At 40.2% G+C, this 27,375-nt stretch overlaps 1 long non-coding RNA gene across 1 annotated transcript; it reads left to right on the forward strand.

Moving 5' to 3' along the window:
* The first annotated feature begins 8,211 nt into the window (after positions 1–8,211).
* On the forward strand, positions 8,212–9,801 carry LOC104247238 (uncharacterized). The gene is made up of 3 exons (XR_716149.2): positions 8,212–8,271; positions 8,736–8,806; positions 9,545–9,801. It is a non-coding gene; the product is annotated as an uncharacterized lncRNA (long non-coding RNA).
* The last annotated feature ends 17,574 nt before the right edge of the window (positions 9,802–27,375 follow it).

The following is a 27,375-nucleotide window of genomic DNA, read 5'->3' on the forward strand; positions in this document are numbered from 1 at the left end:
CCCGGAAACTTAAACAATAGACGAAGCTCGACGGAGGGGTGTTTGGCGATGTGGGGTTCTGAAGCAGCAGCAGCACGTTGCTGCCATGCTGCTGAAGCAGTAGCAGCATGAGCAGCAGCACGTTGCTGCCATGCTGCTGAAGCAGTAGCAGCATGAGCAGCAGCATGGAGAAGAAGAACGCAGCAGCAACCCGCGAAGGAGCTGCCATGGCGGCGATGGGGAAGCATCCGTGACGCGACGAAGAAGATGTAGCCATGGCAGCCGTGATGCAGTGGTGACACTGCTGGTGGAGCTCGACAGAGTAGCAGCAACATGAAGGATGAAGAACACAGCAGCAGCAGTGTTGGAGAAGAATAAGACGCAGCAGCAGGATAAGAAGCAACTACGGGCAACAATGGTGAAGGCAGTAGCAGCTGCTACTGCTGAGCATGTTCGATGTGAGGGCTGTCATGGATGGTGGTTTTGAGCTGGAAGGAGCAGCTGCGTCGAGCAGCAGTGGTGAAGAACAAAATGCAGCAGCAGCAGTGGCGGAGGAAAAGAAAATGCAGCAGCAGTCCAATGGGGTTCGTTTGGACGTGAACTGAGTGGTCGTTTGGTTGGTTATGGCGACGTGGGGTTCGACGGAAAGTTGGCTGCGTTTTTTTTTATTGAAGAAAGAAGATGAAGGAGCTGTGCCTCTGTGAGTGTGTGCTATATGTGTTGGAGAAGGAGAAGGAGGGCAGCCATTGTTGGGGAGCTTTGGAGAAGAAGGAGAAAAGGAGAAGAAGAAGAAAAGGGGGGGCGGATGGTTAGTCTAGGTTTTTAGGTTTTTTTTTTTTTTTTTTTTTTTTTTTTCAAATGCAAGATAGGGGGTGTTGGGTCTCTTGGGTTATGGACCGGGTCAACCCGGTTTGAAATGGGCCGGGTCATGGGGAAGGTTGGGTCATTTTTTTGGGCATGTGGCTAGAAATTGAAGAAGAGGCCTAATTCCGATTTTCTTTGTATTTTTGCTCTCTTTTCTTCTTTTATTTTTCTAAAACTAAATTATAAAAATACTTAAATTATTATTAAGAATTAAATTAAGTTATAAAAGCGCAAATTAACTCCCAATAACAATTAACGCACAATTAAGTAATAATTAAGCATAAAATTGTATATTTGGACATTAAATGCTAAAAATGCAAAAGATGTCTATTTTTTGTAATTTTTCAATTTTTGTAAAACAAACTTAATTACTAACAATTGTATAATTAAATCCTACATGCAAAATGCGACATATTTTTGTATTTTTAATAATTTAACAAATAAACATGCACAGACAAATATACAAATAATTACACAAAAATACCACAAAAATTCAAAAAATTGCACACCAAGAAAAAATCATTTTATTTTGAATTTTTTGGGAGTAATTCTTTCATAGGGCAAAAATCACGTGCTTACACTTGGCACGAGCAAGTGTTGGGGCCTCCGTGCTTGGCCCGGCTGTTTAGGCTTAGTTTCCGAGTCGGGCTTCGACTCGAGCCTTCTTGTTCTTGAATTTTTTGTGCTTGTGCGGGCAGGTAGTAGTCATTTTTATCTCTTGCCCTTGGGCATTTGCCGTTCCAACTATTTTGGGTCCAGTCTCCGAGTCGCATTGTGACTCGAGCTTCAATTGACCCTCAAGCTCTTTCTTGCTTGCATGGGCAGATGATGATGGCCCTTTGTGCTCTGGGTCTAAGTGACCATACGGGCGCGTGGCCCGAAGGTTTACTCGGCTGGCGACAGTGGCACTTATGCCATGCCCTTAGGCATATTGCAGCTTCCGGGTCCAGTCTCCGAGTCGCGTTGCGATTCGACCTATAATCGACCCTTAAATTTCCTTAATTTCCTAATCGGCGATAGTGGCACTTATGCTGTGCCCTTAGGCATATTGCAATTTTCGGGTCCAGTCTCTGAGTCGCGTTGCGATTCGAGCTGTAATCGACCCTTAAATTCCCTTGAGTTTCTGGCTGGCGATAGTGGCACTTATGTCGTTTGGTCATTGAGACCTTTTAATATGTGGCCCGGAGGCTTGCATAGTTAACTATTTTGGTTCCGGTTTCCAAATCTGGTTACCATTCGAGCTCATTTTAATCCTACAGTTGTCAATTTTTAAGCTGGCGACAATGGCTCTTATGTTGTTTGGTCGTAGAGACCTTTCAATATGAGGCATGTAAGCTTGCTTAGCTGGCAACAATGGCTCTTATGCTATTTTTGCCCGTGGGCTTTTTTATAGGCTTTGTTTCCGCTCGTTAAGGCCTTTTATAATATTTTTGCCTGACCCATCGTCGGTTCCAGAGGAACCTCGATTTCAAGTCGTTGTCGGCGATGTTTCGAGCACCTCGTAAGGTTCATAGCTTGTAGGTCGAGTAGATTGATGCTCTTGCATTTTGGAGCCGACATGGTCGGAGCTCGTTCTTGCCTGTTGAGGGAAGCCTGTTTTAACCAGTTCTTTCCAAAGTATATTCGGAGTAGTGACCTATAATTTTTAGTGATAGTCGGGCGTCCCCGAGCTGCATTATTTTGGCTATATCAGCCATTTTGACCGTAGTCATATGCATTTGGCCGTAGCCATTTTTGATCCCAAGTGAGAGCTTAGGCATCTACGTCGAGGGTATGCCCTTTAGGGATTCTTACAAATGCGACGTATAGCCTAAACTTTGGGATTTTCATGCCTGTAGAGGTCTACCAATTTGTCATGCCTATTGAGGTCTTATAGTTTGTCATGCCTATTGAGGTCTTACAGTTTGTCATGCCTATTGAGGTCTTACAGTTTGTTTGTCATGTAGAATAGATCTGGTTACGCCGAGGCTGCCCGCTAGGGGTCTTACAGTTTCGGGTTTTCCAGTCGTATGGCGATCAACGGCAGTCTCCGAGTCATTGAGTTTGTTTAATCTTGAAGACCGCTTCTCTTGAGCTCAGAGTTACCTTCTAGGGGCTTGATGAGCCCGAAGTTGCCTTATAGGGGCTTGATGAGCCCGGAGTTCCAACCCAGGGGTCGTGTGGGCACTGAATTGTTTAAGTCTCCGAGTATCTCGGGACGTATCAGGCGGAGAGGCCTTCGCCGTGAATATGCCGAAATAGCCTTTTTCGAAGTATGAAATGCCGGAAAGATATTCTTTATTGCTTGGCGTAAATATAGGCCGTGAATACATATTGTCTCATTGCTGCGAGCTCGGCCCGCGTGGGTGTTGCTCCTCCAAACATCTAATCCGTTTACATGATTCCATTTTGAAACTTAGCCCGCCATTTATTGGCCTTTTCGGGGGGACGGTGTCCCTAAGAGAAGGTCATCGCACGTCGTCTGACTGTAGAAGAAAGGACTGCGATCTCGTTGGATCCCTTTTTGGGGAGTGCGCTGCTCTGCTAATAATCTTGTTGGCAGGACCTTCTTTAAGTTGGAAGCTCACTTGGAGATCCGGGGCCTCTACAGGATCTTCGAGTGGAATTCAGAACTTCTGAATGCCTCGGCTGATTTCTTGCATATTGGTTAGTAAAAGAAAAAAAACAACAAAGGAGTGGAGTAGTTCTTCCTTGCTACGGGATGTGTAGGCGGAGTTTTGAGGCGTGAGCCTTGATGCAGCCTTCTGTTATGTTCAACTAGGCTTGGCCGAAGATGTGGTTTTGATTACCCTTTGATCCCTTCGAGGGCGGAGGCATTGATGCCGGTGATGGGTCATGTGGTGAGGGATTTCCTCTCGTCGCGTGTAGCTCCTTGTCGAATGTTTTAGTCCCACCTCTGTCGGGGAGTTTCATCCCTTTGGCAAAGTGGGGTCGAAGTCACCCCTGGGAGGTGTGCCCGTTGTCATTTGAATAAAACGTCTGTGTTTTGCGGGCTCAGCATTTCCAGCCCGAGCTCAGGCGGGCTGTATAGAGTTAGCGGCTTTCCTGATCGTTGTAGCAATCGGCGTCTGGAATCAATCAAAGATTCGAGGTGTGGGAGTGATTTGGTTCGTTACTCCGAACTGCCCTATTGGCTTTGGCCTGACATCGTCGGTACAATTGATCGAACCACCTGTATTCATTAAAACATGTTTTATTTGAAATAGGTCAAATGAAGGAAAGGGTTACCAACGCGTTAATACGAGGCCGAGGTGAAATCTCGGCGTCTCTTTTCTTGGATGCAAGAGTGTCCTTCGGGTATATTCCCCGGACCCGTATTTTCCCGGCGATGAGCACTTTCTCTCTACACATTATGTATCTTTGAAGGGTGTCGCCGCCCCTTTACCGTCGTGGCAGTACGTTGTGTCTTGTCAGCTTCATTTTTCCCGATCTCCTTCCTCCCTTGGAGCTGGACTCAAGACTGACCGCTCGATGATACTTGGTTGTGATCTCTATCGAATAGTATGGTTGTCGTTCTTTTGAGCCGGTGACCGCACGCGCCTCGCGATTCTTGCACTGGGCCATGGTTCTTTTGAAGGGTCCTTGGTCGAATAGGTATGAGCCACCTGGCGTTCTTGGCTTTGCTTATGGTGATCACGGTGTTTGGTATAGCAATGCTGAAATCGTACTCGGTTGGGCAGGGTTTCCCTGCTAGTTGTGCCTTGTTAAATCTGGTTCCATTGGAGGTTCCTCGAGGGTGCTCTCCTCGGGCTATTTCCCTATTGTTGCGAGGTAGGTTGCATCTTGAGTCGTTCCTTCCATTTGCGGTGCATGAGTGATACCTTAATCTGTCTGGCATCAGCTTTTTTGCCGGGAGTCTGCTTGGATATGCCGGACCCGGGGAGGTTCCCGAACGGTTATCCACGACCTCGATTCGGGGCTGGTGCTGGGTATGGGCATCTAACCAGACCTCGGCTGGGTATCTGATCAGGGTTCGCTTGAAATGTCCACGAGTCGTTGGGCATGCTTCGTTTAGGCTTCGGGTGAAGGCATGTGTTGCCTGATTATCCGAAACCGGGAGCGATCTCATTCATCCTATCAGGGAATGGGGTGCGGCTTCCTGCGGCATTTCATTTCTTCTTCGTTCGGCCTCAGGTGTATCTAGCCCTCTCGATATTTCATTGATGGCACCGGCGCGTGCTTCCGCGGAGGACCACGCAGGTATGGTAAGCGAGTCTGTGAGGTCAGGTGCTAGGCAGTGGCACTGCGTCATGGTTCCTTTCGAGAGAGTTCTTCGAACTTGTTCAGCGAGACGGGCTCGAACTCATCATCTTGGAGGTCGTTGCCTCTAAACGAGCACGCGCAAGTGGTGGTGCACCCATAGGGATCCGAGGTCCTGTCGCACCTAGGGAGTTTCGGCATTCCAGATTTCTGTGAAGCGAGTTCTGGGACCGTTTCCTCGGGAGACGGTTGCAGTAAGAGCTTCCACGTACCTGATTCGATCCTTTCGAAGAGATTCCCAAGCATCCTCACTGCGGCAGGGTCGATTACCGATCCGTCGTTACTTGATCTCTCGGGTACTAGCTCGACATAAGGAGATGTTCCCGGCGCTACTGCGTTGGGAGTCTCCGGGAGACTTTGCAGCCGTGCAATAGCCAACTGTCGTGCCTGCAACATTTTAAAAATAACATGAAGACTAACTTCCTATTCTACCCAGGCCGGGGTTTTTTGGTCTTCCTGTTGGTCAACACGCTGTGTGCTACCATTGGTGCGCGAGGCTTTGTTGACCTGTTGCGCGCCTTGCAAACCCGCGTCTGCTTGAATCGATCCAAATGCGTTATCGGGGTCCTACGGTGTCGCGCCAACCTCTGGAGCAGCCATACTGTCTTCACTGTGACTTTTGGGGTAATCGTTCTCGATTTTGCCTACCGAGCTAGGCGTTATCCTGAAATCAAAAGATCTTGGGCAAGAAAAAGTGTGAAAGATAACGTGCGTTTGTGTGACGAAACCAGCAAGAAAATAATCGCTATTATTTTTAGCCCCACGGTGGGCGCCAAACTGTTTACCGTAAAAATGGTAGAAACAATTAAATTTGTAGATGGGATTCAAAAAATACGTGATCTATTCTCGAGCTAGTTGTTAAAGCAGTTTATGCTAAGCATGTTAAGTTTAACGATGGAGCTCGAGTTAAAAAGAGGCAGTAACCAAACCGAAGGGGGGCTATTGCCTGGGTACATATATGGTTGATGGGACCTCGGGATCGGCGTTAGTATCGATCTCAAACTATCGGGGGCAGTCGGGAATGGGATAACAGGCATGGATATGATCGAACAAGGCTCTATGTTACCAATATTGAGCAAAGTAGTAAAGAACAAATAAGAGAATGATAAATGCTAAAGCGGCATCGGGCCAGTGAGAGCGAACAACTTAGAAGAAAAGAGAGAGATATATTATTGCACTTGTGGAGAGAATGGAGCAACATCCTCCCTTTACAAGGTAGGGTGAGTCCCCTTTATATAGGAAGGGAGACTCGGCTACAAGTAAGTGAAGATAAATTAAAAAGTACGGCGATGGGATGGCTTGACGTGATGCCTCAGCATAGGCTCCGGATAGGCCGGGCCTGTCAGACGTAGCCATGTGCCTAGGGGGCTTCTCCCTCTGTCCTGGCTTCGTTCTTCGTTTCCTTCGAGTCGGGCTTCGACGAGCCCCCAGGTCGAGAACTCGGTCGCGGCCTCCCGCCCTCGGGGTCCCGGGGCATGCTTCCAAAATGTCTTGATAGCGAGAAATCAAGTACTCTGATTTCGCCGCGTACAGATATTCAGAAGTCACATCAAAAGAATGAACCTAAATAGCAAAAAGGTATAGATACGTATTATCGGTAATTAATAGGCATTAATTACGGAAAACGTTATGGAATCTGTATTAAATCAGTTATGATTACCAATAGTAACGTTACATAAAATGAACATAAAGACTCTATTATGTGAGAAACAAAACGTATTACTTAGAGATAGCTATAAAAGGTGAGGGCTGAACATTTGTAGAGACACGAAATACTATCAAAATATACTGATTTACTTTGCTTTCTGTTCAGTTGTTATTTACATCAATTATTTTCTATTTATATTTAATGATCAGTAACCCGAGTTCTTCTAAAATTAAGCTTTGACTGAAATTCCTATTTTTGGTTAAACACTTTGAAGGTCTATACGATCTATAATCTATAATCTATAATCTATATTATGCTACCACGTGAGGAAGAAATAGTTTTAATTTATAGGAGTTCGTAATCATTTCCCACAAAGAAAATGAAACAACAAAAAAGTGGTAAATTTGTATTTTGTTTCCAATTCAAAGCTAACTATAATCTCAGAAACGCTAATATACCTGTCTTAATTCCATTATGCAAAGGCAAATGAGACAGCTTCTATCATGAGACGAGACGACCATACCAAATTATTACTATGTATTTGAGCAACATTAGTTAAGGACATATATAGAGTAATATATATATATATATATATATATATATATACTGGAACATGACCTAGTGTTTGAATATATATGTTATTGATGACGATCCTGTCAGTTCATGCAATTAGAACGAGCAACTCCAAAAGATGGCGGTGTTGGTAATTTGTGTTGAAAATCAGAAAATCAGAGAAGAAAAAACGTTTTTCCTAAGGACACACAAGCAACTTGTAGGCTCAGAATTATTTTATGCATTATTTATTGAACTAATTTTTCCTTCTCCGATTTTCTGATTTTGAACAAAGATTACGAACAAGCAGATGAACAATAAGTCCAAAGAGTTAGAAACATCTGAATTAGAAGACTACTCCTACTATATATACACATATTAGTTCGAAAAATACAACCTAGTGCTCGATTGTTTTTCTGTTGCATGTCGGTTAATAATATTAGAACATCCCCATTCAGGTTAATAAAATTAAAGATTCAACTATATATAGTTTCCGGATAAGTTTGCAATCGACGAATAGTTAATTAGTTCGCATTTTGGATATAGGTGAATGTTTCTTAGTTGGAAGTTAGTCACTACATTACTTGATTGTATAATAACCCGATATTTTTTATATTCATCAATTATAAAATTAGTGATTAATTGAGTTTATAGCTATTGGGGAAAATATAAACTAGTAGAAGAAAATTTATGTAATATATTATATAGCATACTAAATAATTGACTAGTAGATTTAATTTACAATAACACATACTAGTAAATTATATAGTAATTTTGGATCATAATATGGTTGAAAGAAGTGGTCCAAGCCCATTCTAAATGCTGCCATGTTTTAGGGACCTAGGTATAGAATAAGTGAGTTTTGGTTTCTTAGTGTTCAGTGGGAGATATAATAATAGAAAGATATACTTGCGCAAAAAAAAAAAAAAAGACCGTGGAGATTTCTGACTTATTCTAAGAGGCTTCAGGTATTATTATTTGGTATTGCAATTTCAATTTGATCGAATAATAATGACAACTAGAATTTTATGAAGCATGATTGTAGTAATGATCGAGATAAATAATTATGGCCTAATAATTGAGTGTTTAAAGTTTTAGGTATAAGAATAGGATATAAACTAAAGGAATCGATTTGGACTTCACAATTTTAGAACATTTGATGGCTTAGATGATGATATAATGTTACTGTTTTGATTTCTAAAATGAGAGATACTTACTTCACAATTTTAGAGTATTTGATGGCTTATAGGATGATAAAACGCTACTGTTTTGGTTTCTAAAAGGAGATACCTTAATTTCTACTCTAGAATTATTATTACTGGAATATAAGTTTTAATCTATAGGAATTTCAATTAATTAGTGAGTACGGATTGAGATGTTGGGATTTGAATCCAACTAGCTAATTGACATTGTTAGTAAATATTTTGTATAGATTGTGGTCATTGGAGGCCGTTTGGTTGGTGTTATAAACGTTGAAGGATTGGTGAATGTCCCGTTAGCGAGGTAAGTGAGATTTTAAGTCTTGGGTGCTTGCTTTTCCAAAATTCGTTTTGAAAGTTTTTTTTTTTTTTGTCTGGTCCATGTGTTGGAACGAGCGTGCGCTTGGCAGAATCGGTGGTCTTTGACCAGCCACAAATATATATTATTTTGTAAAAAGCTAAAATTATTTAATAAGTAATTTGTAGTGTAGTGTGATGTGGCGTAGCCTTGTGCTATGGCATTGGGGCGTTAGAAATTATTTCTTCGTTGTCGTAATATATTTGGGGCATTGTGTATATCGCAGCTATATATTTGGGACATTGTGCATGCCGTCGTGATTAGATTTGGGGCATTGTGTATGCCGCCGTGATAGATTTGGGGCATTGTGTATGTCGCCGCTATATATTTGGGGCATTGTGTGTGCCGCGCTATATATTTGGGCAATTGTGTATGCCGCCGTGATAGATTTTGGGTATTGTGTATTTCGTGGATTCGTTGAGGTGTTTGGTTAATTTCCTACACTGTCGTTAATGACAAGTCCTTAGTGTAGATTGTATTGAGATATATGTAGCATTGTTGAATAATTATTTGGATCTTATAGAGTAATTATATTATAAAGGAATTTCTGTGAATATTATTTGTGTGCGCGTTGTGTGTTTGTATTTTCTAACACTTGTTCCAGAGGTATTCAGAGTGGCGGATCGATGATCTTACTGGGTTATATTTACGTATAACTCACTCCTTACCTGCATGTCCATGCAGATACTATTGGTGAAGACGGAGCTAGTAGCCGACGAGTTCGCTAGAGTTGATTCAGTTATTGAGGTGAGTCGCCGCATTGTTCGTGGAGGCTGCTCAAAGAGTCTTTATCATTTATTCATATGAGGCCTTTTGTAATTCTCTTAGATGCTCCATGGTCTAGTGTGGGATTTGGGCTACAGTTTTAATCTAATATTTTAAGATATTAATTGTTCGTAATAGTTATCAGATTATTTGGATACTCATTTAATTAATCAAATGCTGCAAATTAATGGCTAAGGTAAGAAAGTATGGTTCGCCCGACAGGTGGTGTTAGCTAGGTGTCAGTCACGTCTAAGGGGTAGTTTGGGACGTGACAGATTATTTAAGAAAAATAGATGAATTTTCATAAAGCACTATAGTGTGGAGTCTAATTACCATATGTAATTATGATTTGCCTAATTACCATTTGTAGTGATCACTGTTCAATTGTCACCAACTTATATCACTTTTATTTAGATGCGCAACGAATACAGTCCGCGTCAACTGTATTCGTTCGGGCGACGAATACAGTCTATATCAATTGTATTCGGTCGCACAATTGTATTTGTTCGTGCAACGAATACGACCTTTATCAACTGTAAGACCTTCGCTTACTAATTAGAGGGTGCTCTAACCAACTAAGGTTGCTCTCTTGTTTCAGTTCAAACAATTGATTTCTTGTTTCATTACTACATGTAAATTTGCTATAAAACTCAAATATAGCTACCAATGATAATTTTCTGAGAGTATAGCTACAAATGCTAAATAGAGTGTATATATTTGCTTTGTCGCGTAATATTTCTATGTTCCAAAGCATTGTCAACTACCGAAATCCAGGTAACATGACTGCTTGTGTGTTGGGCCTGACATTGAATTGTTGTGTGTTGGACCTGATATTGACATTGAAAGCCCACCTCGTCTTGGGCCCAATGGGCTTGATGTGGAGTTGTCTCTGAAAATTTACTATCTAGAAGAAGCATAGGTTGAGAACCCACTTTGAAAATTGATACAACTACAAGAAATACATACTATTATTTTTTCCGTACATTTAAAGATTGACTGCTTTCTCGAGCAAATAGAAAATATAAGTCGCCTTTTTTTTTCTTCCATTGAAGCTCAGTAGCGGATTTAAAGTTTTAAAGTCATCGGTCCTCGTCGAAAAAAGTTCCGGAAAAGATAGTAAAAGAATTAAGCTATGAGTACTCACTCATTACTTATCTTAATTTTTTGCTAATTGTCTATGTAAATATACTTAATTCGGGTAAAAATAATGGGTGCTTGAGCACCCATAACTTTCTACGTAAATCCGCCATTGTTGAAGCCTAAAGGTGGTTATGCTAATAGAAAGTATGTAAGTAACAAACAAAAAGCATATTTGATATTTAATATTTCTATCCGGTCTTTGAATTCTTTATGCATCTTATGTTCAAATCTAATAAAAAGAAACAATAATAAAAAATTTGCAATGTCCCAAACTTTAATTAGGGAAACTTCGGAGATGTCAAAACTTATTTTTTGAATAAAATTGTGAAAAAACAAAAGGTTATTGTGATAAACGCAATGTGCACTTCAAAATCAAGAAGTCAAGTCCTCGTTCGTATGTGGTATTTCATATTGATTTCAACATCATATAACTCATTTAATTAAGTAGTGAATATGACCTGACAAAGGGAAAAAAGCAAAGGGAGGGGAGAGAGAAAAACAATAATACTTGGGAAGTAATTGACAAAATAACAAAAAGTTTGAAGCTCAAATTGAATGTGTAATAAATTACATCATCGTGCAAACAATTATAGCGTCCTTTTCTGTTGAACAATTCTTAAGGCCACAAACGCGTATTCGAGTGCGCTCCATCCAATTTATCATAATATCCGACTGCACCTTGTAGCAAAACGTCATTGTTCAAAATTTGTGGGCCTTTTTTTTAAAATAAATTCCTCGAGGGTTGAAAATGTCAAAATGGGAAATTGGATTCAGTTACACACTTCTTGAATTCTTTCTTCGTTTTTCTTTTGGGTTCCAACTTTTTTATATCGAATCTTTATGTATCAAGATATATTTTTTCAAATAGTATTTTCTTCTTTTATTTATCAAAGAGTAACACCTTTCCTTCAAGAATTTTGCTTCGTATTAGATTTTTAATAATAATCCATGAAACCTACAATTTCGACATGCAGATAGGTCTTACCACTAACTTTAGTTGAAAATTATTGAATCGAAGCTCGGAACAAAAAATTTGTGGCATGCTTCACGCATATAAAAAATGAAATATTTGGTTTTAATGGAATGTACTTTCAACGTTTAATACTATGCTAGTTTCTTAACTATTTGCCGTTCAAGGAAAATAAGTTAGTTGACTATTCGAGTACAGCTTAATATTGGATTTGTGATAAGAGTACACTAGTCGTGCTAAAATTTAAACAATAGGATAAATCAAGCCCTAGGACCCAACCAAATTAAAATCACATATTAATGTGAATTATTGGAGAGCCGTCTCTCCCAATTTGCTAACTCATAGCGCCATGTGCGGCCATATGCCAATCTAAGTCCCATCTAGGAACTTTCTTATACAATCATTTGGTGACATTTTTATATTGTGATATTTTAACTTTTTTGATTTATCAACAAACCATATGATATTATAATGGGCATGAATCTGAAGGGTAATATGAGATCATCTCTTGCATCATATTGCATAAGCACTCTGCATTACATATATGTTATGCCTTTACTATAAACAAATAAACACTCTTTATCCTAATTTTGCCATTACAATATGCTTAAGTTCATTTTAAAGCATAATGAGAACTGTTTTTCTAATTAATAAATCATCTGGTCCTCAATTCTGAAATAACTATCCCTTCAACATCTAGCAAAAATACTCCATCGTGTTCCATGGTTATTAAGGTGTAATACAACGCTAAAATAATGATCTTAGAGTTATTTTCTTATGCTCAATATCTTTGATACTCGAGGTGAGAAGTAAGAAATAAATGTAAAAGTAACGATCGTTCTTCTTTCAGAAGGCCTTTTGATAAGTGGAGTATATGATAATTTTATTAAATAAAAATACAAACTTGCAATTATTTATCATTATTATTTTGATATAGTTATCATGAGTATAGAATAGAAAAGCCTAATTATGTTATAATAGAAATAGAAAAGTCCATTTATTCTCTTTGATTTAAACTCATGAAACTATAATTTAAGAAAGAAAACAAAAACACTATTTTACCACTGAGATATGCTATCCCATAGGAGACGATTGTTCCTGACTTTCTAAATCCATCAGAAAATTTACATAAATCCGTTAGCTTTATCTGTATTAGCAATTCACCAACTTATTTACCGTTGGCCACATGCAATGTTTGCAAATATTTTGTTTTGTACTAATATGGTATAAATTATTAGAACTAAAATATCCTTTTCCTTGGACAAAACATCTTAACTGGACATGTCGATATTGGCGCATAATCTATATTGTAGTATTTTGTTTTATATATTTTTTTGGGGAACTATATATTCCTTCGTTGGTGCCCACTATGTCATTTGAACAGAATACTATGCACGTTTACATTACTAATTTATAGCATTGTACATCGCGTAGTGCTTAATTGTATTTTTTTAGGGTTGCGGTTTGTTTCTTGTCAAATGATCTACACCTTTATGCTTCATCCATTAATAATCTTATTTTTAATATATTTATTTTTATACCCAATATTTATTCTGTAATCTACTAACTCACCAACCGTCGCAGAAAGAAGTTGAGTTTTCTGACCGACCATTGTTTTTCTATGATAAAATTTATTTGTGACTAGAAGTTAAATTACATTACAATGAGCATCCATAGTTATTTGAATATAAATTAGTCAATTCATTTTGATTTTCCTTTTTTTTGGTTAAAACTTTGGACTTTGTAAATAATTAGTCAATTAGATTAATCATGGATGATGTTGACACTGCATGTTCATCTTGATTATATAGGGAAATCGGGGTTATATTTGCATTTCACCTTAGATAAAAGGAACACCTTAATCCATTATGTATAGTATAATAACTCATTAAGAGAAACTTTTCTTGTATGTGCTTTTGGGAAATATGCACGTAATTTTGTTATATGACGTTGACAATAAAAGTTCCTTTAGGAAATATTATTCTATAAGTCTATTACCCAAAATGATTAGTGATTTCAGTAAAAATTAGAAATGAATACGTGAGTGTATGTCTTTAACATTCAAATTAAATATGCTAACAAATATATTTTTCGCTTTAATTCAACAATATGCATTGTACTAGCATTTTCTATAGATACAATTCATTAGATATACAATCAAATTTCTATATAACAGTTATCTTCTATAGCAATACTTCATTATAACAATCAAGTTTTTTTGAACTAATTTTTCATGTTATATTATAATATATGTTTGCTATAACAATACTCCGCTTCCAAAAAATGACCATAACAAATAAAATTATTATAGAAAAGTTTAATTGGGTTAAAACATTATCCAAAGAGTAAGACATGGGGTTAAATGCATGCACTTACTGTAGGTGAAGTGTATGACTATTTTATCTAAATGCTTAAGCTGTTAGAGAGAACATACTTTTATTGTTTGATTATATATTCAACACGCCCCTCACGTGCGGGCTTGATTCTTTTTCATAAGCCAAACATGTGAAACTTCTTTTTTAATATTGGGTGGCGGTGAGACTTGAATTTAGGACATTTGCCTACTCTAAAATCATGTTAAAGTGTGTGATCATCTCATCTAAAAGCTTAAGATGTGAGAGAGAAGACACTTTTATTTATTTAATTATGTCTTAAACACTACCCTCGGATGTTATCAATGTTACAGAAATCTTCCAAGTCCAACAGTTAATTTTTATTCTGATACGCTGAAGTTATTTTTTCTATTGATGAGTAAAAATTAGCTTGAAACATTCTCTCTTCTTTTTTCTATCTTTTTTCTGGGCACAAATTAGCTAGGCATATTCCAATAACACAAAAATAGTGGTCAGTCACATCAAAGACTCCCATTATAACAGTTCTCTGCTTGCTTTTCTATAGCTGTAGTCTCGATCGTTCACCAGATTTTCAAAATTCTTGGTTCTCACTTGTTTTCTTTTATTTGTATTTATGTTACATCCTTGACCTCCAATAAATTGGTAGACAAGAAACTTAGCTGTTATTAGTATCATTATGATGCATGCTTTTTTGCTTACCCTTTAAATGAGTAATAATTAAATTTATACGCGATTTAAAGGATACGTGATTCAATTTAACACAAATGATCTAGAAACAACAAATAATTGAATTAAAGTAAAGCAAAACAATTAAACCAAATACTACGAAGTAATTGAGCCTGGCGTTAGACTTGAACGTTAAAGACTGGTCCCAATCGAAGAGTGGAGCTCGGTTTCAGTTGAATGAGATAATAGCTGGAGAACACTTGAACAATTGTTAAAGACAAAAGTAAACTTTATTTCTTTGATATGCGTGCCAACAGTGACCCAAAAATAAAAAGGTTCTCCCCTTTATATAGTAGGAGAGTTTCAATCCTAGTACAAGTCTAAATAAGGTAAAAATCCTTTTATTCTAGTAAAACATGATACGCAGTAAATATCGGGCATGATCTGCGCCGTAATATCCGGTTAATAGAAGATATTTCAACTCCTACTTCGTCCTCTTTAACCATCCTCCCTTTAACCTCGATTTTTTATTTTGCTCGAGCTTGATTCTTCCCATGTTCGGCTATGACTTATTCCCGACGTATCATTTGTCCCCCCGGGCTCTGATCTGTGGTCGTCCTCGGCCTTACCCGAGCCAGCATCAAACCGCGTTGTCCCTCATTTCTTCATAGAAAAATCGGGGGACCCTTTATCCCTGAATTTACCCATACACAGATAATCTTCTCACTTCTTGGAGAGTAGATTTATAACAACGACGAGAAGTGACTAGTTGACCCTGGTTCCTTCCTTCATACACCATAAGCAAGTTGACGAGCTAAAACGTCCCATCAGTCACGTCATTCTGAATTTGGACACATGTCAGCTGCCGGATGACTATCCTCGGTAATTACTAAATGTGAAACGCCAGACATTCATTATTCATTCCCTATAAAGGTTCGGTTTCCTTTTTTCAATTTTTACTTTCTGATTTTGTACCTTCTAGAATCTAGAGTTACCCTCAAGTTTTTCATCTGTTCATCAATCCTTCAAATCTTCATAACCTATTCTTCATAGCTTCATAACTTATCTTCAAACCTTCATAACAAATCTTCAAACCTTCATACCAAATCTTCAAAACTACATATTTCCATATTAGGATGGCTAAGACTTCGAAATCGGTACCCCAAAGCACTGCCCCGACAACTTGTTCCTCGGCCACCAGCACCGAAGCGACACTTTCGATAGTGGCCCCAGGACCTTCTCTTAGAGAGTTCATTCCTGGTGGTTGCCCCATGGATAACGACTTCAAGGTCGAATAAGCCTTTGCACAAGGAGACCGAGGTGATGAAGCATGGATGTATGTCTGCTCCATCACCGAGGAAACACTCAAAGTGGTCCGAGAGGATTGCAAATGGGAAGACAAAGATATAGTGGTTCCCAGTCTCGATGAGGATTTCACGACGTACGTGGAAGGATACTTAAGCGCTTATACGTATCCTTTCACGTTTGGTCCGGTAGATACAGTGATCCTCAAGTTTTGTAAGAGGTACGAGATCTGCCTCTGACAAATTCACCCATCTTTTTGGAGGATTGTTACCCTCCTCCGTCATTTCGCTAACAACATGGAGGAGCCTCAGTTCACTATTGACCATATGCTCCGAGTCTACAGCCCCCGAATCTTCCGAGGGGGGTTAATCAAGCTCGTCCATCAGGCAAAGAAGGCTCTCTTCTCCTGTATAGACGAGGACAGGGATCGAGGATGGCAGCGGATAAAGACCGAGGATCTCATACCTTCTAAGTTCCTGCCATTCCTTGAGAAGTGGAACTCAAAACATAAGTTCACTTCCCCTCAAGTTGTCAAAGTACTCTTTTGAATATACTCTTCTTTCTCATTATTTGTTTTACTTGGCATGCAGTTGTTTCCCGAGTCCACAATGCAATCCCTCATTTTAGAGAATGGGTTGAGGGCATATACAACAACTCACATATCCCGAGCGTGAGTGGTGAAAGCTTTCTAAAGGCAGGTGGGAGGCTCGTTCTCATGGTAAGTGCCCTTCTTTTTTGGTTGAATTGTTCTTTAGGCTGTTTTTCTCTTGTCATTGTTATGACTAAGCCTTTTTCCTCAGGCTTACCCAAGACCACCAAACTTTGAGCAATCACCGAGTCCGTAGCCTCGTCCCCATCTAAAAACCCTCTACTTCACTACAACCTACTGCTGAAGCTGCTGCGAAGAAGGAGGAGAAAACAAAGAAGAAGAAAAGGTCTCCCAACTCCTCAAACGCTCCTGCCAAGGCTAAGAAGAAGAAAATGATTGTGGTCAAGGTCAACAAGAGGACCAAAAACACTTCCAATGCCCGTGTCTTGAATTCTGAAGCTCTTTACAGGCTTAAGGACTATCCTGATGATGATGACGATATGGAATTCATCACGCACAAGCCGATTGATGTTGACCTGGAGTTGGCGCCCCCGGAAGGGGATGCTCGAAAGCCTGAGTCCTCAATAGCTCGGGGCTCGAAGAAGTCAAGTAGATACTACTTCGCAAGAAGCTCCTCCGGTTCCGAGGGAGACCACCTCGGGAAACACTGGTGCCGGAGTCACCACCTCATATGGAGGCCTTTTTAGACGAGGCTTGGGCTACCATATAAAAATCAACTGAGGCATCCTGAGCCATGGAAGAGGCTCCCAATTCATTTTTCATCGGCTTGGATATAGGCATGCTGGAGAATTACCCCGGATTTGGCCACTTGGAGATCCCGAAGAGGGTTGTACAACCGAAGTAAGGTGGGCCAAGTTCGAGCCCAAATCTTGAGAAAAAATTCCACCCCTAAATGTAGACCCTGACCGGAATGCCCGCGGATACTAGCATGCTATCCAGCAAGTCGGAGTGGCAACTATCTTCGTTCCTTAGTAACTAAAGAGGACCAAGTGTAGATGAACGATGTAGATGGGCCAAACCTCTTCAACGAGGCTCAGCAGCCGCTGAACAGGGTATACCTTCTTCTCTTCGTATCTTTGAAGAGTTCTTTTTGCCTTAACAGAAGTTTAACAGTTTTTCTTTATTTATGTCTCAAGCCTCAGTGCTTCATCATGAAAGCTTTCACTGGTCCCGGGTGTGAGCACGTGATTTTGCCCTATGAGAACTACTTCCAAAAAAAATTCAAAATAAAATGGTTTTGTGTTGTTTGTGATTTATTTGTATTTTGTCTGTGCATGTTTATTTCTACTTTAATTAAGAAAAATACAAAAATATGGGTTGCATGTGCATTTAGGATTTAATTTTATAATTTAGGAATTAATTAAACAAACAAGTTTGTTTTACAAAATGGAAAAATCACAAACAATATGTACTTTGCATTTTTTGCATTTAATGTTCGAATTGTGTGATTTTATCCTTATTTGATGTTTAATTTCGGGTGATAGATTATTAAGAGTTAATGTTTTAGTTAATTGTCAATTTTATAATTTAATTAGGATTTTTAGTTGGTAATAAGGAATTAAAAAGAAAATAGAAGAAAAAGAAGAAACAAGAGAAGAAAATCGGACTGGGCCAATTTTAAAAAACAGTTCAGGCCCAGTCCAAATACCCTCTTACCCGGTCCAACCCAACCAGTCTTGGGGGCAGGTGGAACGACACCGTTCGGGCATGAAAAATTTGGGTCGTTGATCTCACTCGATCGAACGGTCCAGTCAATCTCCAGATATATCCAAACGACGTCGTATATAGCCAATAGATCCAGGCCATTCATTTCATTTGATCCAACGCCTTAGAACAATCCCCACAACCCGAGCCACTTGCCCTCGGATCGACCCTGCCCCAGTACTACTCCAAACGACACCGTTTCCTTTAAATGAATTGATCCAAGCCATTGATCGTGCTTGATCCAACGGCCAGGATTAAACCACCCCCTCCGTATATAAGTCCAACCTCTAACCTCACCCCCCTAAGCCATACCCCTGTTCATCGTCCCTTTCAGAGACAAACCAAACAACCCTCCAAACCCTAGCCGCCCTGAAACCCCTTCGCCTGAAAGTCGGCGGCAACAACGCCGATGACCATGAAACTAACACCCCTAGAGCACCTAACCACCCTCTCCACGAATCCCTTACCCGTTTTGCTCGAATTAGCTTGTAGCTTCTCGGATCTTCAATCGAAGATTCGAGCAAAACTTGAAACTACCCCAACCAGCCCCAAACGCACACCATGGCACCCCGTGATCACCCTCGTTATAGATTCGTTAACCGTTTGCCTCAAATCAACCTCCAGCTTCTCGAATCTGCAATCGAATATTCAAGCAGAACCTAAACCTACCCCAACCGGCCCCAAACTCACACCAGACATCTCCCTGATCTCCCTCGTCACCAAACCACCGTTGGTTTGGTTCGAATCAGACCAGAACCTTTCAAACCCCAAATCAAACCCCCAAGAACCCTAGAAAGCCAAAGGTTGAAATCTGTCCAAATTAAAGGATGATTTGGGGTCTAATCGACTTTAGTTGAAGTGTTCTCAATTGAGAACACTCGATTAAGGTCCGTTCGACCTCAAAGAGTTCGAGTTTGAGTACGAATCAGGGTCGTCCAGTTTCCGAGTTCCTGAGGTATTTTCCTTTTCCTGTCTGTTCCATTTTGTGTTTGTTTATTTTGTTTACTTTGTTTAGTGTAGCTTTATTGATTTTTTAATTTTTGTCGATTGATTCTGTCCTTCTTCATCAGACCTTTTATTTGGTCCAATTTTATCATTGCTTCTGTTTGTTGTCGATTGTTATATATTATAACTGTTTAATCAATCAAATAAGTTTCGTCGTTTAGTCTGGTATGCTTGAGTGTTAGTTTAACACGATAGTAGTTTAATTTTGGTTTTGATTTCATAGCTCATTCCTGTCTGTTTTCCCTCCTGCTCCGTTTGTGTCAAAATTTTGGGTTAAAATGAGCTCGTTGATATTTGAACTTAGAACTGAACCTGTTAGTATATTCAGTTCATTGAACTGGATTTATTGGTCATTTGTTATCCTGAATTACTAGCTGATTTGAATTGATTATAGCTATTATAGTTTGTTGGATTCAGCTTAGTTAGTTGGTAGGTTTGAATAGGTTAGAGTTGAAAGCTTCAATGCAGAGTGAAAGGGATTGGGTAGGACAGTAATTTCAGGGACTTTAGGAGGGTATTTTGGGATTGAAAGATTTGAAATAAGTTAAGTTGAATGTCCTGACAGTGGGATATTAAAATACCAATAAAGTAATGAATTGTTTAATAATCAGTGGGGAACAAAGATTAATGGCATGGGAAGTTGATTAAATAAGTTAAGTTACCAATAACCTTGGATTAAAAAAAGAGAAAAACATGTAGTAGTGGCTGTCAGGGAATATCATGGGCAGAAATACTTTCCTAAGTGCTCCATAGAGCTGGAATATGGGATGAGGTTTTGGGTTTAAATACAGAGATTAGTAGAGACATTAAGGGGGTCTTTTTGAACGGGCACTAAGGGTTTAGAGTCAAAAACAAATAGAAAAAGTCCACAGATGGACATACATACAGAGAAAAAAACAGACATTGAGAGACAAATAAGGGAGAGGGCTTGAGAGACACACACTTCCTGACCTTGACAAAGATTGAGAAAACCTATTGTTGCATTAGTGCTCCTGAAGTCAGATTAGAATTCCAGTTGATGAGTTGCATGTTTCTAGCTTGATTTCTGATTGTGAGAGTTTCAGAGGTTTCCTGGTTGGTTTTCTAGTGATTTTGGGTTTATTCAGGCTGGTTTTGAGTCAGTTCTGGTAATTCTGTTTGGTTTTAAACACTTCTGGATTACTGGTTTATCACTTGGGTCTGCTCGTTGTTCTATATTACTGGGCATTGATTACTGTTGTTGTTGTTCGAGTTATTGTTATAGCTGACCTCTTCTACTTCATTTATTTTCCAATTCCAGGTACACGGCTTTGCCTTTGATAGTTGCGAGCTGAAATATGAAAGGATTGAAGCATGAAATCTAAGTTATTTCAATTTCTATAACTGTATATTCAACATTCAACTTATTAATGTGGTTTAGATTTCTGTTTATGTTGTATTAAGTGGGCTAATAAACTGCTAAGTATGAATGTGTCTAGTTGAATCATAAAATCGTGTATTCATGTATACAAAACGTACAGGAATTTTAGTCGTTGAGAACCAATTGTGATTAATTGGAAGAAGTTCATGTTAACTTTAGTTAAATTCATGTCAACTATTTTCAAATCTGTTTGAAGAAAACTCATGTTATGAGATAGAGTTCCCAGTAGCATTTGTCGTGTAGATCATAATCATAGGCGAGCAGGTGGTTTTAATTGGTGACTTTAAGTTGAGTCCCAGCGTATTAATTTGCATGTAGGAAAGGTAATATCCAAATAACAAATAGGATTTTGAAATTGACAGTTTGTTTGCCTATAGAGCATTGAATAAAGCCATGATCCCTGTACAGAGGCCCATGATGGACCGGTTATCAAATTGAACTGAATCTATTTGAGTACTTAATCACGGTTAAGTGACATGCTAATTAATTAGGGCCTTTTTATTACTAGAGACAAAATATGATAGAAAAATGTAGTCACTTTAGGATCATCCTTTTAAAATAAACGAGATGAGCCTCGCCAAATAAAACGCACGGACTGCGGGGCCTTCACAAATGTAAATTACTTAGAACTCGGGATCGGCCGCTTAGCGAACTTCACAGCCTTTTCCCCAAATAACCACGCGTTAGTCTCTTTAGGCGTGTACTTTAGATAACATTACCTTCCTAAACCCGGATGCACATTTATGTGACCCAAATCCAAATCTCAACGAAGTCGAAATGTGTTGCTAATCACGGGTACATTGATTGTGACGAGGTTCGAGATGCATTTCTACGACGTTGCAAATTCCTTATAAAAATAATGAATGAGACGAGCCTCGACAAACAAAAATACACAAGCTGCGGGGCCCTCTATACGTGTTGGTAAAGTTACTTAGACTTCGGGATGGGCCGTTTAGCAAAATTTCACGGCCCTACCCAAAATAATAATACGCTAGTCGCTTTAGGCGCGTATTTAATAATGTTATCTTCTTAAACTCGGGTGCACATTTATGTGACCCAAATCCAAATCTCAATAGAGTTGAAATATGTCAATAACCACGGGTGCATTGATGTGACGTGGTTAGAGATGTATTTTCACGATGTTGCAATTCTCGGTAAAAAATAATAATAATAAAAGAGATACACAGTTAAAAAATTTGCACATAGGTTCAACATGTATTAAAATCAGATAAATAAGCCGAATATGACAGTTGAGCGACCGTGCTAGAACCACGGAACTCGGGAATGCCTAACACCTTCTCCCGGGTTAACAGAATTCCTTACTTAGATTTCTGGTTCGCGGACTGTAATATAAAGTCAATGTTTTCCTCGATTCAGGATTCAACCGGTGACTTGGGACACCATAAATCTCCCAAGTGGCGACTCTGAATTAAATAATAAATCCCGTTTCGATTGCCCTTTAATTGGAAAAACTCCCTCTGCGCCTTTGCGGCCGCAGGTGAAAAAAGAGGTGTGACAGCTCTGGCGACTCTGCTGGGGAGATAACCCAGAATCTCTGGTTCAGGATTCGAGCTTAGATAAATTGTTATATTTGGCTTTGTTTATTATCTGATTTTTACATGTTCGGGCCTAATGTGCTAAATGCTGCTTTTACCGCTTTGATATTGTCTGAACTGTATATAAACTGTGCCGAAACCCTTCTCTTCTTACCTCCGGGGATGTGCTTGCTGGTTGAGACTCCCTATTCTGTTAGTGTCATACCTTGAAATAAGAAAGAGGTCGGACAAGTTACAAAGCCGGACGATCTCGTGGGTCCCCGGTACGTAGCCCCCTTCTCGACTCGAGTTGTCCGCTCGGGTACACAGTCTAGAACAAATACCCAGGTTATAAACCTAGAATAACTCAGTTTCATGCCGGATCCCTAGTAGGAACGTTTATTTGCATCATGTGCATTTGACTTTGGAGGCTCAACACAGGGGTTGGGTCTGTCTAGGACAGGTGTACCAAAACGACAAAAGACCATCCTGTTGCATCCAACTTGCTACCTATGCATTTGTTTGCTTCGGACTTGCATGCTGACCGGATTTTGAATACTTTGAGAAAAGAGAGATAGAGGTAGTTAATCGCCTGTGTTGAAAAAAAATCAATGTCCAAATAGCGTCGAAACTCTGGCGAATTTTTGAGAAAAAATAACAAAAAAAAAAAGGTTTTGTTTATGAAAAATGATTTTATTTGCCATTGAAAAGACTCTTGTTTTCAAAAGAAGTTTGTTTTATTTGCCAGAACTACGCCGGTTTGATTCTCACAGGGTGCGGGATACGTAGGCAACCCTCATCGGGTCCAACCTCCCCTTTTGCAAAAATAGTCAAAAATGTCAAATTTTAATTGTCAACATAAAAAAGTCGTGTGATGCCGTTTTTGACAAGAATAGCCGAATGTTCCCGAAAGGGACGCCGGAAGGCTGACTTTGCATAAACAGACACTTTTAGTCATTTTTGGATTTTTGACCGGTTGACTCACCAGCTTTAAAATCTTCATTCCCGAAGTGCTGAAAAGCCGTGTGCGGAACCGGATCTTCCTTTTAATATGTGAAAAATTAAAAATAGTCAATTTGTTGAGTCAAATGAATTTTATTTCTTAATCACCTTAATAAATGTGCAGGATGAGCACGATGCAAAATGAACCTTTTTCAATAATGACTAAAATCCCTTTCAAGTTGCGGCTATGGTGGGATGATTTAGGTGGTGAAGGGCAAGATGAGGTCAAGAAATATCTAAAAGGTCTTACGGGTTTATTGGAAATCCAGCCTCGGGGAGATATCATAAGAGCTTTGGTCACCTGCTGGGACCCGGCACACAATGTCTTCCACTTCTCCGATTTTGAACTCACCCCGACTTTGGAGGAAATAGCCGGGTACATCGGAAATGCTGAAGTTCCGTTGAGGCAAAAATACCTGGTTGCTCCAAGAGCTGTCACTGTGCATCGGTTCTTAGATTCGTTAAAGATACCCAGGACAGTCCATAGCCCAGATTTAGCTGCAGGTTTTTGTAATTCGCGCTTCATATACGACAGATATGGTCATGTCAGAGAATTCATCAACTCGGGTAACAAGTTATGCAACAAAAGTAACCGTCATAAATGGGACGAGCATAGACGAGTGGCTTTTGTGATAACCTTTTTGGGCCTTTTAGTATTTCCAAGGAAAGACGAAAACATTGATCTGAAAATAGCCGGGGTCGTCAGTGCCTTGCTTATTCAAGACGAAAGCACTCTTGCGCCTATGATAGTATCTGATATCTTCCGAGCTCTTACAGCCTGCAAAGCCAGAGGGAACTTTTTCGAGGGGTGTAACTTGTTGCTACAAATATGGATGACTGAGCATCTCTGCCACCGTTCCCAGCTCTTGAGTTATGGTTCCTCGAAGAAAACTTGCATAGAAGAGTTCTACACAAGAATCAAGGGGGTCAGTCTACCCGAGGGAGTTACGGCGTGGACATCATTCTTTCGGACCACTGCCAGCCAAATACAGTGGACACTAGGATGGTTGCCTATTGACGAGGTCATCCATATGCCGACAGCTAGGACCCACTTTCTATTGATGGGGCTCAAGAGCATTCAGCCTTACGTGCCATATCGGGTTTTGAGATAACTCGGGAGATGCCAAACAGTACCACAGGAGGAAGATCTTAGTGCTCAAGTAATTGAGATTAGCCCCGATGGACAGTTCCCTGAAGCAAGAGTCTGTCAGATCTGGAGTGAATGCCAATATTTAAAGCAGATACTTGCGTGTAGGATCAGACCAAAGGCGAAGTGGCGCCAGGATACCTTGTTTGGTACATGAGAGAACTTGAGCACGAAAGGCCGGCTAAAAGACCCCATCTCCAGGAATTCATCAAGGCGTCGCAAGAATAGTGAGATTGGTTGGCAAAAGAGCACGAGTACAGGGTTACAATAGGCAAGTTGGAGAAGCAAGTTATAGATTTGAAATTTGAGAAAGATTTGCATATCGCTGCAGATGAGGGAGAAAAGAGAAAACTAGCTCAGGAAAACGAGGTCCTCAAAGCTCAAATCCAGGAAATGAAAATAGCTACCAGAAACCCAAAGAGAAGTCGGGCTGATGAAAGGCTCATAAACGGTCTAAAGCAAAAAGTCCTCGAGTATCAAGAAGACCTGGAAATATCTAAAGCTGGTCTAGCGAGAATCCAGGTAAAACGGATAAAGAAGGCAGAAGAGCGAGCACGGTCTATGCAACAAATAAAGAGGGACCACGAAAGGAACATCGCTATATTGAGAGAAACAATATCCACTCTCAAAGAGCGGATCTTCAGACAAGCCCGAGATGCCAGAACAGATAGGAAGCGCTACTATGATCTAAGGGCCCGAATGGAGAAACAGATGAATGAGTTTCAGGATCAACTCCTTTACAACTCTCAAATGTTGGGGACGTGGAATCAATAAATAGAGCAATTGCTTATGGAAAGGGACAGAATCAAGGGAAGAATCAACGATATCGGGCACTACATCACCATAAAGTGCCTAGCTTGTAAGGATATGTCTCGTACCACCTTCTTTGCTTCAATAATGATTTATGTCCACCAGATCATGGAAGATTTGAAAGAACTGCAAAGGGGCCTTGCACCAAAGCCCGCGGCGAGGCCGAACGACACCCCGCGGGCGCCAAAATTCAAAACTCTGAAACATTCATAGTTTGAGTCTGTATTTTCCTTGTCTTCAGAGTATGTTGTCCGTCGAAGTTTGTATTTCCCTTTTTGGCATAAAGTCTGTAGTCTGTATCAAGCCTGTCAATTTCCTTTCAAAAATGTTTTGCCTTGTAATAAAACGTTTTGCTAGTAAAGGTTAAAAAATCCAAAAATGGTGTCTTTATTTTTCCGCACTTGTGGCAGAACTACGCCCGGTCTGATTCATGCGGGGACATGATATGTAGGCAATCCACATAAGATTCGACCACCACTAAAAAAGGAAAAAGAGAAAAGGCAAAGTGAATAAAAGAAAGGAAAAGAAAGAAATAAAAAGAGAGATAAAGAAAGTTTCAGAAACACTTAAACGAGGCACAAACAAAGTAAACCGGAATAACGCATGCAGTCGAAGCAAAGACATGTTAGAAATGGTTAAGCTGCCTAGGAATATTGCATCCCCCAACATGAAATTGCAATATGTGTTAAACTCTAATGCTAACAAGTTTGTTGTTATTCCAGAGAGAGATTTCGAACTAGTTAGTTTGTTAGAACGTTCTGGCAGATTACCATTACCAAACAAGATCCAAAGGGCCCATACTAAAAAACATGACTAGTTCAGACCAAAGTGTCAAGGATGAAAGGACGGAGAATCAAATGCTGAAGGAGGAAATGGATAAGATGAGACGGGAGATGAAAGAAATGCAGTTGGCCTTAGCTAGGGTACAAAAAGTGCCTGGCCCTCCCTTTATTCCCACTCTCCCACCAGGACACACGCCGGAATACCCTCCCCCCGGCCCTTCGACAAGCTTCCCCAGTCACCAATACTATCAAGGAATAAATGCATGTGATCCCCAAGTTTCACAACCCAATCAAAACCCTCTTCCACCAAATGTTCCTGTTTTCGTGGCACCCCCACCAGCCACGCTGCAAAGATCATCCAGCGAACCGTTGTTTCAGGCTCACGATAACCAATATTACCCCCTGAACCAACCTTCAAAGCACCCAAGCCTCATACTTATAATACTCACTTCGAGATACCGGTAGAGACTGAAAAGCCGGCTAGGAGCCCAAAGCAAGACGAAGTGCTTCGAAAGTTTAAAAGCTTGGAGCAGTCCTTCAGGAATATCCATGGGTTAGGCAACCAAGTTAGTGTGGCCTACAAAGATCTGTGCCCATTCACCGACATTCAATTGCCGGCAGGGTTCAAGATGACAAAGTTTGATCTATACGAGGGGCACAGTGATCCAATGGAACATCTGCATGGTTTTTGCAGCAAGATGAGAGGAGCAGGTGGTAAAGATGAGCTGCTAATAGCTTACTTTGGTCAAAGTCTAAGTGGGTCTGCACTGGAATGGTACACAAGATAGGATCCGAGCAGGTGGTACACCTGGGACGATCTAGCACAAGCATTCGCAGGTCACTTCCAGTATAACCTTGAGATCGTCCCTGATCGTCTCACATTGCTGAAACTTGAGAAGAATCTGGGAGAGAGCTTTAGAGAATTTGGGTTCCGGTGGAGAGAACAGGCAGCAAGAGTTGATCCTCCGATGAGAGAGGGGGAAATGGTGGACTATTTTCTGTAGACTCTGGAGCTGACTTACTTCGGTCACCTGGTGACGTCAATTAGCAAATCTTTTAACGGAGTAGTAAAAATGGGCGGTATGATTGAAGAGGGACTTAAGTCCAACAAAATCCTGAGCTATTCGGTGATTAAAGCAACCACTCAGGCCATCTAGAGCGGCACGGGAGGTGCATTCGGAAAGAAGAAAAGGGAAGATGTCGTAACAGTCGAGGCAGGTACTTGGTCCAGATCCAGAGGTCCCCCATTCACTACCAACCTAGACCCCATCACTCAAATTACCCACACATTCCATACGGCCCTCCACAGCCCTACTACCCA

Source organism: Nicotiana sylvestris, chromosome 7 (genome assembly GCF_000393655.2).
Source record: "Nicotiana sylvestris chromosome 7, ASM39365v2, whole genome shotgun sequence".
NCBI lineage: Eukaryota > Viridiplantae > Streptophyta > Magnoliopsida > Solanales > Solanaceae > Nicotiana > Nicotiana sylvestris.